The sequence below is a fragment of the Opisthocomus hoazin genome, chromosome 6, assembly GCF_030867145.1.
Source record: "Opisthocomus hoazin isolate bOpiHoa1 chromosome 6, bOpiHoa1.hap1, whole genome shotgun sequence".
Taxonomy (NCBI): Eukaryota; Metazoa; Chordata; class Aves; order Opisthocomiformes; family Opisthocomidae; genus Opisthocomus; species Opisthocomus hoazin.
The window spans coordinates 68,591,224-68,611,796 of record NC_134419.1 but is presented as its reverse complement, the minus strand read 5'-3'; the positions used below and the strand labels follow the sequence as shown (position 1 = coordinate 68,611,796).

General features: G+C 40.3%; 1 protein-coding gene across 11 annotated transcripts in view; it reads right to left on the bottom strand.

The window, feature by feature from the left end:
- The window catches only part of ADD3 (adducin 3), a 108,654-nt gene that overhangs the window by 31,634 nt on the left and 56,447 nt on the right, over positions 1-20,573 (bottom strand). Inside the window, exon 1 of one of the 11 annotated variants that reach the window (XM_075423713.1) lies at positions 16,546-16,565. The exons of 8 other annotated variants lie outside the window; for them this stretch is intronic. The gene's annotated coding sequence lies outside the window, so the exon portion shown is untranslated. Of the gene's footprint in view, positions 1-686; positions 900-13,066; positions 13,087-16,545; positions 16,566-20,573 lie in introns of those variants that run through there. 2 more of the 11 variants (XM_075423712.1, XM_009942126.2) reach the window with 2 other exon arrangements.

Below are 20,573 nucleotides of genomic sequence, written 5' to 3'. Positions count from 1 at the left end.
CAAAGCAGCTCAAAAGCTCTTGCTACAGGGTAACTTCTTAATCTAACTCTGCTTCCCCCCATCTAGTTATGCCCTCCTGGTTCACACTGAACTGAACTCTGGTACTGCTACAAAAGAAAACAGGTCGTGTCCTCCCCGTGCTTTGATGCCTTACATAGCTCACGGGTTTGGCCTCCATATTCTGTTCTGTATTTTATAACCGTAACTGGGCTACAGAGAGAAAGTAGAGCATTCCACCTTTGTCAGGAGGATATGCATCTCTCTACTTAGAAGTAAGTTTTATTTAACAAAAGCTTCCAATTTATTGCAGGAACTTGGAACTGTTGATTTTAGGTGCAACATTAAGTACTGAGCATCCCCATTTGACACACTTTGTAAAGTCTAAGTAACATGCTATGCTGCTTTAGTTGGAATAACTGTTTTCAATGCCAAATCACAAAAGCAGCTCAAAAATAATAATGAGGTAAGAGAAACAAGGAGTACTGAAGGAAAAAAAAGCGCAAGAGACCAAATGCAAGAAAAATTGATCTTGCCACAGAATACCCCAGAAAGCACTGACTTGATATATTTACATCTTTCATAATGTACAGAATGTATATAAAAATAAACACCACCATAAGAGAAAGACAGAGCAACAGAAAAGGGATCAAATCATTAGATCACCTAGCAACGAATCATTAACCTACCTTTTACGCTGATTTTTTACAGCTGGTTTCAGACATTGCCATTTTCTCTAAGCAGTGCAATCCATCTGTTTGAGAGTTTCCAGCACTGCAAACCAGCAGCGCGTGCACCGCATCAGTAACCAGTACGACTGATTTCGGGTCTGAGCACTCACGCTAGACTACACTGCATCTGAGCATTTCTTTTTTAAGGAGCACATTGTGTTACTCTGCTCTTGCTATTTCTTGTCTGCTTGTTTTTAAGGAACAGTCTGCTCTTTCTTCCCCCCCCCCCCCATCTCATCTGCCAGAAGACTTGTTGGAAGCAAGCTGGGTGTCTCGATCTCAGTTCCAGCCTCCCTACGAAACAAGCAGGTTCCAGTCTGAATCAAAGACTTGGCTTTAGTCAACACTGTCAGCTACGTAAGTGAGCTGGGAGAAACACACTTAAGGAATAGGAGGGAATGGTTAGGAGGGACAGAAAAATATGTAGGAGAATATGGACTGAGACAAGGGTCACCATCGCTATCTTCTAGCATTAGAAAGTCAACTGTCCATCCTTCCTCTGATAAATTTTACTAATGAAGTATAATTGAGGAATTGCATCTGTTCTAGGGCAAAAAAATTATTTGGATAAACACCTCAAAATTCAATTCATTTTTTTATTCTCCTGGTCAAGACAACAAATACCATAAACACCCGACAATGCACTGACAGATTTTTTTTTTTTTTTTTTTAAATGTTACAGTGGGTTTGGGTTTCGCCTGTCAGTCTCACCATACAGACTGATGAGTAAGATGCATGTTCAGATGTTAGCATTTTCTAGATGCGATTTGTGGAACTAAAAATACTTCTGCTACACTAGATGGGTGGCATTCATTCAAAATTGTATTAACTGATTTCACTAATGTACAGTGATTCTGTACACTAGCACTCAAGTCAAACTGTCAAACTACGCCCTTGAATTCGACACAAGGTAGTATTTCCATTAAAAAATAAAGCAGTCACACCTTCTCCCAACCTTCCCAGGCATTCAATCTTTCTCCCTGTATCATCTCTTCACATTCATGCCAGCAGATGTTTGTATGGTCAGATGGTAGCATGGGTAGGAGAAACTATTCTTTGGCTGAGTTCAAGTTTCTGTTTTGTTTGGGTTTTGTTTTGCGGTTTTTTTGGTGGTTTTGTTCTTTTTTTTAATTTTTTTTATTTTTTTTAACTTTGGGGTTTATTTAAATGGATTTATTTTCAACTGTATCAGTTCCCCCAGCCAGTTAACCACGTATCTACACAAATATTTGTTCTGAAACAAAGATGGTGATGGGGATATCTAATACCATTTCTTCCAGTAGCAACACAAGCATAAACAATTTGTCATACCACAGCCCAAACTGGTTACAAATCAAATATTCTAATCCAGTGGTGCATATTAAATGTAAGTCCTTCTGCTTTAAACAGAGCAAGCTAAGGAAATAATCATCATCTCCTTTCAGACATCACACCACATTAGAGACTATGTGGCGGCAGTATACAGTTTTCCTAAGAAACAAGAACTTGAGCGTATCTGAACCTTGGTTTTGTGTTTCTGTGTTGAATCTAAAGCATTATTTTTGCCGAATTATACAGTGCAATATTAAAGTCAACATAATTATTCAGGCTGTGCAATTCACATTTAGCGTAAACTGGAACTGAGCCAGCTACTCTTTACTGTCAAAAAGTGAGATAATGTCATGGGTTGCTGACAGCCACCCCAAGCGTGAGGGTTATACCTTTACCTTTAACTGAAGATGTGACATTTTATCTGTTGAGGAAGTCTCCTTTTAATGCACCCAGCCTGTAGCAGGTGCAGTCTGCACCTCCACATCTGCAGGCCTGCCTGCCAACATTTTGCAGCACAAGTGGGGGGGGTGGGGGTGTAACCCTAGCCTAGAATGATGGTTTGATGTATCCAATATGCTCTACCACATGGCCATAAATGCTATTTGCATAAGTTAAGTCTCATAAATGACATTATATGCTTAACCTTGTAGACCAAAACTACTTTAATCATTCATGTTTTGGTATTCCTTCACTGCTACATGACAGTTTTTAAATGATGGAGAGAACTCCTGATGAGCGACTTATCCAGTTACTATCACCCAATGACAGGATGACACAAGACAAAACCAGTCTCAAAAGCACAACCTCTAGTTCAGATTCAAGGTCCATCTTGCCCAGTATCAAACGTCCTGTGCTGAGGAAAGGCTGTATTTAACTGGGCTGCTTCCATCGCTGTACTGCATGACCCTTAAGTAGCCAGCAGCATGAGGGCTTCCTTGCATCACTCCATGAAATAATGTTTTCTTGTCGTACTAGTGAATTGTTACGGCTGCGCAGACAATATGAACATTTTAAGATAATATTGTTCTTTACAGAGAACATCTAAGTCAATACAAACCCAGTCACACAAGCAAACTGGTTGTGGACAAGTTAACAGAGGAGGAATTCATCGAGTTTGTTGGTGAAATGATGCACACAGGTATTGCTGCATCGCACCAAGAAGGGGGTGGCTGCAGTGTGAGAAACACAAGAAAACACCGAGATGCCAGAGTGGAAAAAGGGGATTCATGTCACGTTGATTATTCACTATAGATCCTTTTTTACTGCTGGACACAGTTTGCCACACCAGTTATCTGTAACTGTAAGTATGACAGAAGCAAATATGAATTATTAAGTTGTAACTTTAAAGAGACACAAAAGATTGTGTCACTGAAACCTCGCCTTAAGTGAAACAGGTCAGTCACTCACAGATACCACATTGGTTCATTTTTTCCCTTTTCCTAAACTTGTTCCTTTATAACGAAATTTTCTTTGAAGTAGTTATATTTCCTCCTTTTATTTATTTGTTATTTTTAACAAGTACCTGATTCATTGCAATTTACCAGAAGCAGTTTTAAAGCTGAGTTATATTTTGCTCATATGTTAAGTTTTATTTACACTTGTAAGCTTTACTTACATATGTAAGCATATGTGTATACTTTGAAACAACACCAAGCTGCACTTTGAGTGCCCATAGTTGTCACCTCTGCTCAGGTGCACAGGGTGAGTGGTCCTATGAAATGGTATCGAGTCCGTGGATGGGGACTATTTTCAAGGCAATTAAAAAAAAAAAATCACCTCCTTAAATGGAGTAAAAACACCAGAACAGCTAATAAAATAAATTATTTGGTGAACTGTCAATTGCTTCTGCATTTACTAGACTTGAAAAGCGCGTCAGTCCTACCTCACACCCACTTTTCCTCTAGTTTTCTTTCATCTTCTATGTTATACTGAAGTTCACGAAAAAACAAAGTAAAAATGAGCTCTATGACAAGAACATAAGTTTCTCCTGGTTTAAGCTGTTTTTCTATAGCAGCATTAAATTAAAATTTCACGCACATGATATAAGATCACTCAAAAATGTCCAAACGCCAAGCTTAAATTACCTGCTTCTACCCAAAGGCAAGACTGCTGTCCAGGAGGAATGTCCCCCCTGTAGCAGGAAGCTAAGGAGACATACAGGAGCTGCCAGGGAAAAGAAAACCTCTCCCTGTGGCAGATGCAAAAAGCTGCTTTCACACAAAGCGCAGATGCCCTGAATGACAACAATGGAAATGAACTTACTTCTCCCTCTTTAACATTTTTCTCCTCATTCCCACTTTGCTCCAGGGTAAAAATTTGCTTGCCGCTCACAGAAAACCCCCTCCCACCTCCACTGCTCCAGAGGATTTGGTAAGGACCAGAGCAGCATGAATTGCTGCAGATTTTCAAGCTGCAAGCTTTCTGAAGCTGTATTCCCTTACAGTGTATAGGACTTCTACAAAGAGGCAGGGTGTGAGAACAGCAGAGCTCTGGCAGAGGAGCCAGCCAGCACAGCGACGGCAGCAGTGCCACTGCTTTGGGTGCCGCATTTGCTCGTGACCACCCCGGGCCAGCTCACGGGCAGCAGGAGAGCTCCACCTTCAAGAACTCAATCACGTCTCCTCTGGAAGTGGTTTCTTTTGGCAAATCCAAATGAAGATAAAAGCACTGGCTCTTTCCCAATGCCACCTCGAAGCTCAGGCATTACACACAATAAACTACGCATTCAAATTTAATCACGTTAAAAATTATATTAAGAACATGCCTATTAAAGTCATCTCTGAACAGCAGTTCTCGACGATGAAAGCACACAAACACGCACGTAACTCCAGCGTGTCAGCAGGCCATGGGACCACGGGAAGGTCCAGGCACCCTGGAGCAGCTCCTAGCAGCACAGCCCGCTTCTCAGAGCCGGCTCGTGGCCCAGCGCAGCCCTGATGGGCTCTCCAGGACCAGCAGTGCCTTTCGGCTCTCACCGACCCTGCTCTGTTACCCATTTTACAGGTGACAGCATTTACCCACCCACATCAAACCTGTTAGGATGCTTCGAACAAAAGTCATAATTATTATTATCAAATACTTACATATTTCAAAGAATCCATCAGCAATCTCAGCAGTTACTGGGTATTGATGTCCTGTCTTTATCCATTCCCGACACTAACTGATACCCTGCAGAGTTAGCATCAATACAGGATACAAGTAAACTATACTTGAAGAGCAAGAATCAGATTGTTTTTCACCTTAACTTCAGTCAGGGAACCCCTCAGAATAACATCAGTGAGTTTTAACCCCAAATGTGTACTTCAGTTTTATTTTAAAACCAGAAATGATGACATAATACATAAATATTAGTTTTGAATAGAAAAAAACCGCTTGTCTTTTTTGGTTTTAAGGATTCTGACGAAATGCAAATGCTGCAGCACCAAAGCAGCTTCAGCTTTTGGTTTTCACGACCTAGCTTTTATTCACGCTACCAAGAGACAGAGTAGAACACAAGTCAGGGGGATGGCGGGAGTAGGACAGTATTTTGAATTCATCTAGTTTCAGAGATATCTGGGATGCTGATAATGAAAAAGTAAGGTATTATTTTCCAAAATAGTGCAACTTTAAGAAAATAAAAAGCTTTTCTTTGATTTTTTTTTTTTTTTTTTAAGACTTATCTCTGCTTATCTACGTAATCACTTCTGGCTAAGTTACCTAAAAATATTTCACAAGTCAGTAGACAACAGAGAGCTAAATTAAAAGATTACGTTCTGTTAGTACTTATCCGTATTAAGCTGTGAAAGTACGCAAACACAAAACCCCCACACATGCACAAGCAATGGCTGAAAAACCTCCCTAAGTCCTTTGAAGAAGATGAAACCTAGGTTCCTCTAAAACGTAAGAACTTAAGTTTATCTGTGAGAAAAACCATGTAACTGTAAAACCTGATTGCAGTCAAAACCTTTCACGTTTTGCGACACTGTTCCTCTCCCTCTCCCAACGTGAAACCTCCAACTTCCTCTGATGACTTTTTTTCTTGGTCTTCCTCCGAACTGCACAGATGCAGGGCGAAAACAATTTCACTCTTTATACAGGCCTACACAGAGTTATGGGGCAGAACAACCAAGTTTCTTATGTAAATAATTGTTATAAAATCTCACTGATCTACACCAACCTGGAAAGCACCCTTTGGAATCACGAGGGCTTCTCCTAGCAACCTGCAAGAGTCCTCCTCGGTCACTGGTACAAGGTGTGACATTAGATAGCAAGGAAAACTCCTACAGAACCCAGGACACATCAAAAGCCTTCTTGATTTATGGCAGTTTGATTATCCTGAGTAATGTCATGGCGAAAGCAGCTGTCTCCTGGGTTTTGCTGGAGGGTCAGCGGCTGCGATGGTGGGCAACCCAGATGATCGACACGAGGCAACTGCTGGATTTTACAAATGTTTACACGAACAACCGATCTCGTGCACAGCAGCATGCAGCCAAACCTTTTTATAGTGCAAACCCCCAGAGTTCCTCCTCTTCCCATCAAATCCTGACCTTTACCACCACCGGCAGCTCAGTGCAGACCCCGTTTAAGACCACCACCATGCACTGACCACACAAAACTGCAGCTCAACACCCTCCGTAACTCGTAAGCGAGGAATGGGAAACCCAGCCAACAGCTAATCTCGGTGGGGACATTTGTAACTGAAGACTTGAAGAAAAGATGAAATTGTGCCAGGACTTCGATCATAAAGTCTTCAGAACAAATTGGATCTTTATTTATATTATGCACCACACCCTGCACGACTTCCCCCAGGTCATCTTGGGATTTCTGAATCACTCCACTATAAATTTTAAATAAGGAGCAATAACGCAGGTCACATTAGTACACTAATATCAGCTTGACCATGTCAAAATAAATTGGCTAGCTTCTCAAAAAAGGAATTTTATCATTTTACTGACCTGTACATACATTCTCACATTAAACAGAAAACTACAGTATTTCAAAAAAGCTGATCTATGATAGTTAAAGTCAAAAACTAAGGATGTTTTAGATAAACAACACAATTGCATATACTGATTTCACATACGAAACACGGAGATAGTACGAATGTTACAGTTTAAAACCTTAAGACAACCGTAAATTAAAAATAGTAATTTTAGGGATCAATGAAAGTGTGAGACAAAGGATGCTAGCCAAGCCCAGGCCTGACTGTGCAGAAGGCACGTTGCCACTGATTGACCATGAGAAGCATGCAAAAAAACCCTAGGCATCTCCAGAAAAAAGCTACACATTTACTCTAGTAAATGCTCAAAAAAAGCAAGCTACAAATCGAGGTGTAGAAGGAAAGCTCTGTCGGTAGGACTTTAATAGCTTGTATCAGCCATGGGATGGCACAGGGGACAAAAACCCGCAAAACACTATTGCCAAATTCCGCTGACAGTGTGTTTTCTCGCCTCGTTTCATCTGCAAAGTATCTTCCTTTTTTCTCCATTACTGGAGTTAGTTTTGCCTTAACATACAGGACAATTTTTCCTCTCCTTGGTCCATTTGCAAACATAAATGTTCATGTATGTTAAAATATAACATGAAAAAAATTGGCAAACATGCAGAATTTGATTGAGGTTATGATCACATGCTTAATACATACAAAAATATAATCTTTCGAGGACTTAAAGTTAAGCACACCTTATGCTACAGTTTTTCATGTTTTCCTGGCTGGCTTGAGGCGATCCTTCCCCTCCTAGCTCACGTGTTTCAGCTCCCCCTCTCAGAATGCCATCCTCTAGCTGTGCCACCACACCTCCCCATGAAGCTAGGGTCCAAACTGGATACACAGAGATATCAGGGTTACAAATCATATGGGGGAGGAGGGTGAGGGAAGGTATGGAGCAGAGAAGGGCCACATGGAAGTTCAGGGGACAGCCAGGACCACCTCCTTGAAAGTTTAAGAGGCAGCTACTTAATTAGCTGCGTTCAAAGCATGTTGCTTTAATTATCCTTCCCAGGGAAATCCCTAGGATTTATGGTGGTGCAACAACACTTCTTCCACTGCTAATACTGTCTTCGGCTTACTTCAAAATAATTAAAACCCCCAACCAACTACCTAACTAGTAAACACAAAAAGTTTCATCTGCAGTCAAAGTTTAACCTATATAAATATGTACTTTCATCTTAATTGACTTGACTAGCATCTGACCTGCTTCTCGTCTCTGCCACCCTTTGCTCATGCTACTAGAAAAGCAAATTGAATTTCGAGAGCCAAAGGTTTTCTATACCTTCAGGGATGGAAAATTACTCCACTGAATTTCATGCAAGCCAGTCTGAAGTCAGAAGGTCATTTTGGACTTCACCACACCACTGAACAGAGAAGCAGATGTGCCCAGACCAGTAGCCAGCAGATCCCTGACCAAGTGCTGAAGATTTACTAACAAAAGCTTTGGTAGGACACGCAGTGAGGGGTATGGTGAGTCAGCACTAAGCACAATAGAAAGATTAGGTTTTCAGAAGTCAAAAGCGGAATACATAAGTATTTCATAATTAGGTTACCATTGTTTTTCAGTGCAAGCATGCAATTATCTACTTTCATCCCATCATTCTCCTCCTGCATCAGCACTCGTAAGCACTGGAAGTCTGGATAAAATAAAAGACACTCCACAACAGACTGCTCCAGTATCACAGAGCACGTGTCCTGGCATGCCACACAAAATCCTGGGGCTTGCGAACATCTGCGATGGTTGTTTCTAGAACGCAAAACCAGCCTGACACTGAACATTTCTCCTCGAGATTTAAACCACCCTTACTTTCGTCCTAAGCAGTTGCACGAAGCTTGAATAAAAGAGGCAGATTTTCACATCTAATGGGGAGCTGGTCCAAGGTACTGGGGACAGAATTTCCCAGCAGCCAAGGTGGCACAAACAAACACCATCCATCACAGACAGCTTCAGGAGACATTTAATTTCTACTAAAGCACTGTCATACAAATGAAGTAAAGCTTCTTTACGTTTCTCTTGGAAGAGAAACAAACCAGACATTCGAATGAGTTGCAGCACCAGAGTCAGAAGTCCAGTTGCAAAGACCTAGGTTACAATTTTGAAGGCATGTGCAGCCTTTGATCTGTCACACATGCAGCATGAAAGACTCTCCCTCAAATCCTTCCAGCTTTGACTTCTACTGTTTTTTTATTTGTAATTCAAGAATATTTTGAAGCCTACGAATATATTAGATGGATCTGTGTCTTAGACAAAACTATTTCAATATAATGTATTATGAAAAAACCCACAAAATAACATATAAGTTGTTTTATTTGAATTTCCAAAGCTTGTTTGTAAACCTGGCCTGAAAACAGTATTTGCCTGTTTGCAACTAAACCTGCTTATGTTTATATTGAATGCAAGTATCAGACATGTTACACATGGGCTGGAGTTCAGAGTCTGAGTGCAGAGAGATGTGGGGGCACATTTTTTTCTCAATTATATTGTTATGAATCAAAAGCAATCAATTTAAAAATCAATTAACAATTGCTGAAAATTACTGATGACAAAAAAAATGTCTGAGGCTATACGGATTACACCTGCTGGAGGAAGGAAAGTAAATCACATCTTTTCTGTGGCTTTAAATTATCTTGTTCATTTATGTATTGGGTGGTTTGGTTTTTTTTTCTAAACATCTGCAAAAACCTAACACTGCTCAAGGAATTAAAGATCTCTGTATTAATGTAAGAACATGCCAAAAAATACCACAAAATTTGATTAATCAAGTGCTGAATAATAGGTGATTAGATGCCTGCCAAAGGCTCGCTCACGACAGCTTCCACAGACGTGCTGGAATGCTGGAGAGGACAACACTGACCCAGGGCAGCCAGAGCTCTGCATTAGCCATAGTGGGGACGCAGATGAACTGCATCTTTTTTGGAACTCATTTCCTAACACTAAAAAGAAAAAAGCAATCTCTAGGGAGAATCTGATCTCAGGAGTCTGGTCTCAAAGGTTTCTGGAGGACTAGCAGTGGATGCTGCTTTTAGAGTTGGGCAGTACTTAGATTTTTTTTTTTTTTTTTTTTTTTTAAGATGCATTGTTCTAATTTGCTAATTTATTACATTATTTTGGGCAGCGAGACAGCTGGACTTCTATTTTTTTTTATCTTAATTATTGAATGATGCTTCCAGTATGCACTGGAACAAGCATTTAAGATGCCATTTGTGGGTTGCTGTGGGTTTTTTGTTTTACTCTTTTTAATGCTCTGACAAATTGCTGCGGGATTTTGATTTCTGCCTGCCTCATCAGTATTATGTTCTCTCTCTGTGATGAATTATCAAAATTGACCAGAGATCATACTCCAGAGCAGTCAGGAAGAAGGGATGAAAAGCATGTAAAGTTCTGTGCTATATGAACAGACTTTTTCCTGAGACTTCCAGCTTCAAATTCAGAAGGCTAGAATTCATAATGAAAAACACTCCTACCTGGTGCACAATCCCTGTCTCTCGCAGAGTGCAATTATCCAATTAAGCTCTACGAAATCTGAAGATAGGTTTTCATTATGCCTATCCTATGTTCATTTTCATGTTACATTCAAAGTGTTGTTTGTGATCGGGTGATATTGGACTAGATAACTAGTGGTTTTTAGAAGACTAAAATGATGGAGCTACTCCAACAGGCTTATTTTTTTTGAAGTTTTTAAATGTCACGTCAATGAGGCACTGAATGCAAAGCTTTTAATAATTATACATCCTATACCTAAATAACAAAACATGAGAGAGAAAGATAAATAAGTAAACAAACAAGTCCGTCCCTGCCTGGCCCCTCCTGGCATCGTGCAGCAGGTTATGGGCATACCCAGCTGCCCAAAAGGCAGTCAACAGCTGTCCTGAGCTAACGGTGCATTTCACCTTTTCCTCCTGTATTAGGAACTATTGCCCACAATAGTAGGTACTCCAAGTCAGCTGCTTCATCTTTGTATGGGACATACACAAATATTACTAAGTGCTGCTTCATGTATTGTGACGGCACAACTGCGAATGCTTTCAAAACTACGTTGTTTGGAAACGCAACTAATGCCTCTAGGATTACTTGTCTATATTAGATGGGAACATCTTATACACCTAACAGGTTTTTATACTTATTGCAGCAAAGTATAAAACACTTTAAAATCGAGAATTTAAACTACCTCTTGGTTCTGCAAACTTGATCACAAGTTCAATTAATTATGTACACTTACACTGGACTTTTTTTTTAGTCATTGCCCTGTGATCTAACAGAACGAGCAACATGTACCTCTGTTCAACCTCAGCACCAAAATCCTACACCTTTCTCTTCTAACCAGATATCAACTTCTGCAATGCTTAAGAGAATTATTTTTCACTTTTCTACCAAGTATGGCTTATAGTAAACCAATAGGTTCAAAAGTTAAGTGAGCGGAGTGAATACGTGCACAGTGTGATCAGGTCAGATCTCGTTTTCACAGCGCAGCAGGTGAACAAGCCGCAGGTACCCGGACCTCTCGCTGACATGTGGCGTGAACCCAGACACGAGCTGAATTCAGTCATTTAAAAAAAACTCTCAAGATAATTAAGCTGAACATATCAACAAGCACAATTTTGCAAACATGGACAGTCAAATGGGAACTCAGATAATCATACAGGAGAGCCAAGAACTCGCTTTCTTTTTATTAAAAGATAAAAAATAAGTAGCATTTGTGCCCACAGTGGTAGTAATCCTAACACATGAACAAACAAGCTAATAGATATGTTTGGAAATTTAAATCTGTGGTATAAATTTAAAACCACCATGAACCCTCAAAACATACTAAAGGCTAGCCAGTGTTAAAACTGATATCTATAAATAGCATAGGTTCCTACTTCTGCAAGGAGATGTGCATTCAAAATCCCGCAAGCGTCAGTGAATGATGACCTGAAAGAGTAAGTTCTACCTGAGCAAGAAAAGCACTCAACAGAATTCAGAATTGTACTAGTAGGGGTAGAACAGCTTGAATTTTTTTTCTTTTGTGCCCTGTGCTTTTTCAGTTGTACAATTATCACTAATGAAAACATAAATCAATTCTAATAATGATACTCGAGCGATTCTATGTAAAAAAAATAAAAATGAAAAACACATTTTCATTGTTATTCTTGCAGCTCATCTGACCTCCTCAGTACAACTATGACAAATGCTTGGTTAAAAAAAAAAAAGAAGAAAAAAAGCCAAAACAAAAATCAGAACAAATCGTTACATAGGCTCAGAGTATCAGTTAAGAAACATAGCTGCTCTGAAACATTTAACAAGAATACAAAAGGGTCTCTGCAATAGTATAACCTTTGCCTCTGTCTGCTAGCATCACAGTTTACACGGTTTCCATGGAAACCCTCTGCAAACATATGAATGTTCTTGTTGCGTTAGATGTCGAACAGAAAATCCTTTGTGGCAACTCCGGAGGGCCATGGCCAGTGCCAACCTCCCAGCAGAATAATGCCCTTCACTATGCCTTGCCCAGCAGGCTCATGACACACTTGCTCACACAGCACAGCTGCTGCCATCGCTTGTTTTTCCACAACTGATTAAAAAAAAAAAGAAAAAAGAAAAAAGAAAAAAGAAAAAAGAAAAAAGAAAAAAGAAAAAAGAAAAAAGAAAAAAGAAAAAAGAAAAAAGAAAAAAGAAAAAAGAAAAAAGAAAAAAGAAAAAAGAAAAAAGAAAAAAGAAAAAAGAAAAAAGAAAAAAGAAAAAAGAAAAAAGAAAAAAGAAAAAAGAAAAAAGAAAAAAGAAAAAAGAAAAAAGAAAAAAGAAAAAAGAAAAAAGAAAAAAGAAAAAAGAAAAAAGAAAAAAGAAAAAAGAAAAAAGAAAAAAGAAAAAAGAAAAAAGAAAAAAGAAAAAAGAAAAAAGAAAAAAGAAAAAAGAAAAAAGAAAAAAGAAAAAAGAAAAAAGAAAAAAGAAAAAAGAAAAAAGAAAAAAGAAAAAAGAAAAAAGAAAAAAGAAAAAAGAAAAAAGAAAAAAGAAAAAAGAAAAAAGAAAAAAGAAAAAAGAAAAAAGAAAAAAGAAAAAAGAGGTGCACATCATAACTACCAAACGTTTCTTCCAGTATGAAGAACTCCTTTTTCCTCCCATCCAGCTGATGGCAAAGTCTCCAGTACCGGACTCTCAGATGCAACCTAAGAGCTGCAGAGTGAGGGCACTGACTGGGAGTCTTCCAGCAGGCTTCCAGGCAGGACCCTGGGGAATATATTTACATAATCAGTAGAAAAGGAATGCCACATTTCTTCATTATTACATATTTGGAGAAAAACATGTTAAAAAATTACACATAAAATTCTCAGCATGCGACAGGTACACCAGTCCAGAAGAGAAAACCAGTTTCATCAACTTGTTGTTTCTCTTCATGGAGAGATGAGCTGATCTACAAATAACTCACCTACTGGATGGGCTCCTCCTCCAGCCATGGAGGCAGGAAAATTCTACCCAATTCTACAGTCTAAAATGTCATCAGGAGGGCTGGTTTCTTTTTTGATTGTTAAGCATATGCATGCAAGTGAAAGCTGAGGGACTAAGTACGCTTGTTCCTGTTTTACAGAGGAGGAGCTTCTGGCAAACATCTGAATGCTGTGTCCCATCAGGCTTTCCTCAAAACGCATGTCCACTCTGCAGCTCTACACACTCTACCAGCACTGAAATACGAGTGCTTTCAATAGAAGTGCACCTTTAAGACTAATCGCATACATAGCTCAAGCGTACCTTGTTTGTAGATTAAAGCATTCCCCTATAGCCTTATTCCTCTGACACAACGAACTCCTAGTGCAGCAAGTTTGATTCTAATTTCTGAGATATCAATGGCATAATTTACCTAATTACTTACAGATGTGCACAGTCTCGGGAAAGACAACAGCTCCAAAGGCTGCACTCCAGATAAAATCAGGTCTGCAGACTCTGCATGGGAGGTGGAAGCCTGCCTGTCCCGTTCCACACCGAACTGGGGAGGCTGGCATCCTTTTGCTTGTGATTGGACACTTCACCTGCGATTCCGCCATGTCCAGCCACAGTGACAAATAACAAGGATGTAACAGTTTAGCCTTAAAAGCTGAAGAATGAAGGAAGACAAATTTTGTACCAGGAAGAAAAACCAAACACTTCCACTGTGCCAACACCCTGTTTCTATGTTCATTTCTTTCCCTTTCAGAGGGCGCAGCCCCCCACGCTCCCTCATGGCCACCCTCACCTCACGCCCACCACCAGTCCGGGCCCCATATTAGCTCTCAGGGTGGCCGACCTCTCCTTTTTAGCCTCGCCTGCCCAACGCAGCAATGAGGGGGTCAGCGGCAGCCCGCGTTGTTCTCATGCTCTAATAGCCCATTGTTCTCTTGCGGTCGCCTCAGCGAGATAAAACGAAAGCCGGCGTTTCCTGATGGGAAGCGAATTCCCACCGTGTGTCACAGGAACTGGGCCAAGGGCTCGGCTTCCTGGGGGGCCAGCCCGCCCCAGGACTCGGCAGGGAGACGGCCGGTTTGTTTTTGTTAGCGAGCGGTTTGCAGGAACATCTGCTCAGCAAAGCGGTGCTGTGGCTCTCGCCCATCACCTCCTGCCGGCCCTTCCCTGTGGATCTGTGCAAAACCATGTTTACTCCTTCCGCACGTGGCTACCACTATAAAGATACTACACTGGCAGTCTCACAGCTAAAATTTGGCTCCTAGCTGATCAATATTTACAATCTGCTCCCTGCCTTAAACTGTAGAAGGACTGAAAATACAACAGTTGCTACTGAGCTGCAGTAAGTTTCCAGGGAGCGGGGAGCCATGGCGTGGGCTCAGGGCAGAGCAGCCCGGCAGCGGGGCTGGAGCACCCCCCGCATCACATCCTCCAGGTTACAGGTGATGATGTTCAAGCACTGGGGTGGGAGAAAGAACGCAACAGACAGAATTAATCCAACGATACAGGAAATCTACCAGAAAGATTTGTGAGGGTCTGCTTTCCCACTGACACAAACACATGACTCCCCATCAGCCTTAATAAAGGACGAGCGCGTTCAGCGGGAGAGAAATTCCCCACGGTTGTGTAACCGAACTGTGGCAGGCTGAAGACACAGTACAGGCTGCTAAGAGAAGTTAGTTGTTCCAGCACTACAGTGACAGGCCAAATTCTCTCATAATTTTCCCATTAATTTGTTCAGGTTTTATCATAGTGAGAACTTCCTTGCTTTAGGCCAGCAAAAATATTCAGAACTTTTCTTATGGCAAAATTCTGGAAAAGCAAACCAGATAATGGGATGCTTAGGTTCTATTTTTATGCTGAAAAACATAACTTCAAATATGCACTTTCTTTTTTATCTTTAAGCATTGTCCCTGCATACTATTCTTGCCTCCACGGTATATAAATTCTTACTTCTATAACAATGCAAATTTGTTGACAGGATGATAGGCTAAAGTTTATCTTTCAGGCTGCTTCCCTTGCACCAGTCAGAAAGATCTAGTTCTGTCAATTTATGTCCCTTTCAGTGCTCAGCGAGGCGAGGACACAAAGTGGAATGCCAGAATGTGGAAACAATGGAAAAAAAAAAAAACCAACTTATGTCAGAACTGAATATCTGACTCCCAGGCCAAGCTCCGCATGCCCTGACAAAACTTTGCATATCTCAAAACTGTGTTTAAGAGAAACCTTAATTCCAGATTTTGAAAACATGATTAACTTACTAAAACTTAGCAGCTTTTTTTTCATCTTTTGTCCCCAGTTCAAGTTTATGTATTTTAAAATACTTGGATGCCTTGCCTTTTTTGTTTCTTTGGACATCAGAAAATTGAATTTCATAGGCAATTTAAAAATAGTTGGTCATGTGTTTATCATAAGAAATCTATCTGATGTAATCTAAGTCATTCAATGCTATTATAGCATACATTAACAAAGGCTGCTTCATGCATTCTGCTATAGCTTTAAATAAGAACAGACTTCTCTATTATCTCCCACTGCAACGACTAATACAGGAGGATATCTAGTCTGCTGCTACTTGTACACATGACAAAAGTCCATTAGCACACATACTCACAGAAGTTGAACTATTTTGATACAATAAACTGAGACAGAGAACCACAGTGCAACGATTGCTGTAACTGTCTGACCAGCGCTTCCCTGCATTTTAGACCTGCATGTTAAAATGTATTTTCAAAATTAAATCAAGATCAGGTACCTATTTGTGCTCAGCTTTAAACCAAAACAAACCCAACCACAAGCGAAAACCAAACATATTCGATTTACTTTATTTCACAGAGTTAAAATTAAAACCCCAAAGGCCAGTACAGGAAACCATGGTACTGCACCATGACAGAATCAGCGCCGTGCCCGACGTGGCTGCGCTTACTTTAGCTGCCAGCATACACTAAAAACTGAGTCCAGTGCTACCAAGGCTGGCTTTCTCCTTAAGTGGAAGCAAAATCAGATCACATACTCATCAAAAAAGCGTAATATGCAGAACAACTGAGGCAAACAGAGTAACTGATTTATGGATTACACAGATATTAACTACACTGGAAAACCCCACTCAAACACAAATTGTAACTCACCAGCCATGTCACGACATTGACGACAAAAATCACGCAAGTCTGAAACAGATGACAATCAAAATACAAGACAACTTTCTGCAGCATCCATCCCCAACCACTCTGTCAAATACACAACGGCAATAGCACAAAGCATCTTTATGACAGGAATAAAAGGCTCTTTAAATGCTCCTTTTATTTTTTATTGAATGAACCCCCTCTTACACAAAGTTCACGCAACGATGTCTCGAGCTTTAGTACTGCCAAATCGTGTATCTGATTAGTCAAATAAGGCTTGTAAGTCACACGCAGAACAATTTGAAATATTTATTAATTACATGCAACTACTCCATGTAGCAACTCAGGTGGTTGATGAAGACACTTTACTTTTTTAGTATGTTGAAATACATAGTTGTCAGGAAGATTAAAATCTTTTAAATGTTTCACCATAACTGACCAAACACTCCTCTGCTCCAAGTCACTGCCAAAACCCAAAGGGAGTGAAGAACCAAAGCCATGGGCTCCTCCCAGCTACAGTATCAGCATTTTATGCGGTTGCCTTTTCTCAAAGAATTAGTAATCTTTACTAACAGTGTTCCTCCCTCCGAGGAAGCACATTGCACCACACCTCCCAATTGTCTTAGAAGTACATATATACAAAGACTGTAGTTGAAAAAGATATCATCAGATGTGGCAAGTCCAGAGAAATCTTGTCCTAAATATTTTTCAAGTTTATTCATGAGAAAAGGGTGGAGAAAGAAACCACAGCTACAAGATTCACAAACACACTCATTTACAGGTTTGCAAAGCAAATCACGCCACCAACCTGTCACGTAACCCACAGGAAAATGTGGTTGCAGTCTCTCCAGATCAATATATTCACTGGTAGCTGAAATTAAATTGTCCAGCTACTATATCAGTTCTTAAATACTGGTTGGGTTTTTTTGCTACTTTTAATCTCTCAGTCAGATAGGCACTAGATTAAAGCAAATTAGGAAATAACACGAAACCAGAGTAGAAATCAACCAATTTCTAAACTTTAACTGCTTCTTGTACTACAGGGTAGTTAAGAGCACTGTTCCCATACATTGTTTAGTGCCTTGAAATGGACACATTTTGTTACTGGCCACAAAACAACTGCAGCTCTATCATTTCTTAAATATTTACTAATAAGATACACCAGAGTACAAAATCCAGAACTGTATTCCTGATACAGACCTTTCTGTCAAAACACAAGTTGACAAAAAGACCTTCTTGTAAAAACACTCCAGAAAGCTTTTACACTTTGGTTTTAAAGTACAGATGTGCCTTTTTTTCCCTTCTCAAACACCACCCACTCTCCCAAACAAATAAGTAATCCAGTGTTACAGAGGAATTTTAATTGTTTCCATAACTTCTATTACCTGCCAAAAAAGTACTTAGCATGACATATACAGGACAGGGTGCCTATGAGACATGTATATTTAAAATAAAATATGAACATACATATATATACACATATATACATAAATGTATAACATATGACTTATGTAATAGTTCATGTTTGTATAGTTATAGAAACTAGAAGGCTTTGAAAGAGGCAGCCTTTATTCTTTGAAGTAACAGCCACGGTTCAAGCGTACTGACTCTGGCTCAGATTTACAGCTGAGTTACTACAGCTGAACTTCCTGCGTGCCACGTGAGCCAGCCTTGGCCTGGCCTCTGCTTGCGCGCTCGTAGACACGACAGATGCAAGCTCGCAGCGGAAATCCCTTGCATGAAAGGCTAAAGTAGGATGCACTCCTCCGTCTTTGCTGCAAATACAGTCACACAGATGCCTGCAGCAGTCTCTGCAAGAGCTTGGCTGATGCTGGTGCTGTGACTTCAAGTCTGGCTCCTTCCAAGAGTTGTGTAACGTCTTATTTTATTTTTAATTTTTGTATTTATTTTTTAAGATCTTGGTCTGTCAACCCTTCCTCACTCCGCACAGTATTTCTTACCACAAACAATGGCCCCGGTTTCATTGGGACCTTTGAAATACTCATCTTGTGGTAGAAGTAATTGCACAACACAAGCCAGTGGGGGCATTTTCAGCATATTTGTACAACTTCATTTCTTTAGTTATTAAGACCAGGTCTTAAAACAACAAAAACTTTCTCTAGCACTTATTTAATTAAACAATCCATTCTACGTATCAAACTATTTGTAAATATACAATATGCAATTACTTTTAACCAGCAAAATCCCTTGGATAGTTTTAGTTATTTTGGCAATAGAGCTTACAGATGTTCCCCTGAGTAAACTGCATGGCAGCATAAGCTTGCTAGTAGGGGAGGCCTAACAATTCCATAAAAGAAAATGCACCTAGAACAGTTTAATAAACAAGGGAAAAAAATATCTGTGGGATTTACAGGGTGGAAGCTAACAAAATATTATCTTCCACAACAGATACTACACATTTTTCCACTGATCTTACAACGAAACTCAGCATGCTGCAGCTTCTGACACCATTAGTGCTCAGAATCTACTTTTGACAGCATTTTTTGATTTGTGATGGGTGGTTTGTTTTTGCATTGTTATGGGCTGGGTGAAGCCTCAAGGCAGACATGCAGCCCTGTTGATAACATGGGTATTTTCCAACCCCGTGATAAATTTCCCATAACTGCTGGCCTGGAACATGACTTTCAGCAACTTGACTGTTTTCACATTTGGCTAAAGCAGCATCAGTCCATTTGAAATAATAGCTCCAAGACTATAGATGGAAGACAACCATTTTCAGAATGGATTACTTTCAAGGCTCAACTTCAGATTCCTATTTTCAGAAAATACTGACTGCTGCTTTCAGAAAGCCAAATCTCCTTTAGCAGATTTTTTCAAGCTGGAAATCCAAAGTCAGAAATTACTTTTGAAAGGTGCAGCTGGAATGTGAATACTGACATCAGCAGTGCTGGTTGTTACAGCTTAAGAGAGGTTTTATTTTGTATGCAAATCCTAACAAGCGTACATACTTCAGTACTTTTGCATCACTACCGCTGAGGTCTGCGCTGTTTTCAAAGCCTAAAAAACTTGCTTTCTGCAGCTGCAAAGGAAATGACAAGAGAAGAAAAACACAGCCAGTGTATATCAGCAATTAATTCCATCCACAACTGCCCAGCTGTTTGCGCACGGAGGAACCGGCCTGTTTCCTCTCCGAGCTTTGGCCACTGAAAGCTGATATGGCGCTTTCAGAGACACAGGCTGTTGGTAACGCATTAGGAATGCGCCCGAGATCGCACGGAGCTGCAGAAGAAGAAATGAAATCCAGACCAGCGCGCTGCGTATCTGTGTCATGAGGATAAAGCTATCTGGGGGAGAGGGCGGTGAGAGGGGGGACAGGGATGGGGAGCTGCTGGCAAAGCCAGGCTCAGCGCGCAGGACAGACACAACTGTCACTGGCAGAGACAAGGTAACCGTCTTGTATCTTAGAAACCCGTGTGTCTATACCAGCTCTGCCAAGATGTTTTTACGTTGGTTCATGCCAAACCAGTAAATCCAGGGGCACTTCACAAAAGCTGTTACTTTTACTTGGGATCAGTGCTTTTACAATAAAGTTGCTGGAGACTTGGCTCCGTCTCCATATTAACTAGAGTAAGACTTATTGTTAAGTAATTACTACTTATTGGTACTTATTAGTAAGCAATCTTCCCAACACTTGCAGCCCTGAAGCTCTGGAACTTAAGGCAGAATTCAACCCTCTAGTTTTTCCTATGAATATAATCCCTTCATGCCATCCTTGGGTTTTCAGGAAAGGTACAGAGTATACAAAAGGAGGATGCTACGGGTAACATCTACAAACCCCACCCTGCCGAGCACCTGCAAATTTCATCCCACTCTGGAGTAAACTCACCAGGCTACATGCACAGCTCATCATTTTCTTCTAACATATTTAAAAAACAAAAACAACAGGTATTTTTTCCTCCCTTAACCCAAGACAGCCCCCATTTAAAAATTCCAAATTGTCCATATGGATTCCTTTTTGCTGGGCAAAGCCACACACAGCAAGACTCTTAATATATATTACTGCCATTTTTTCT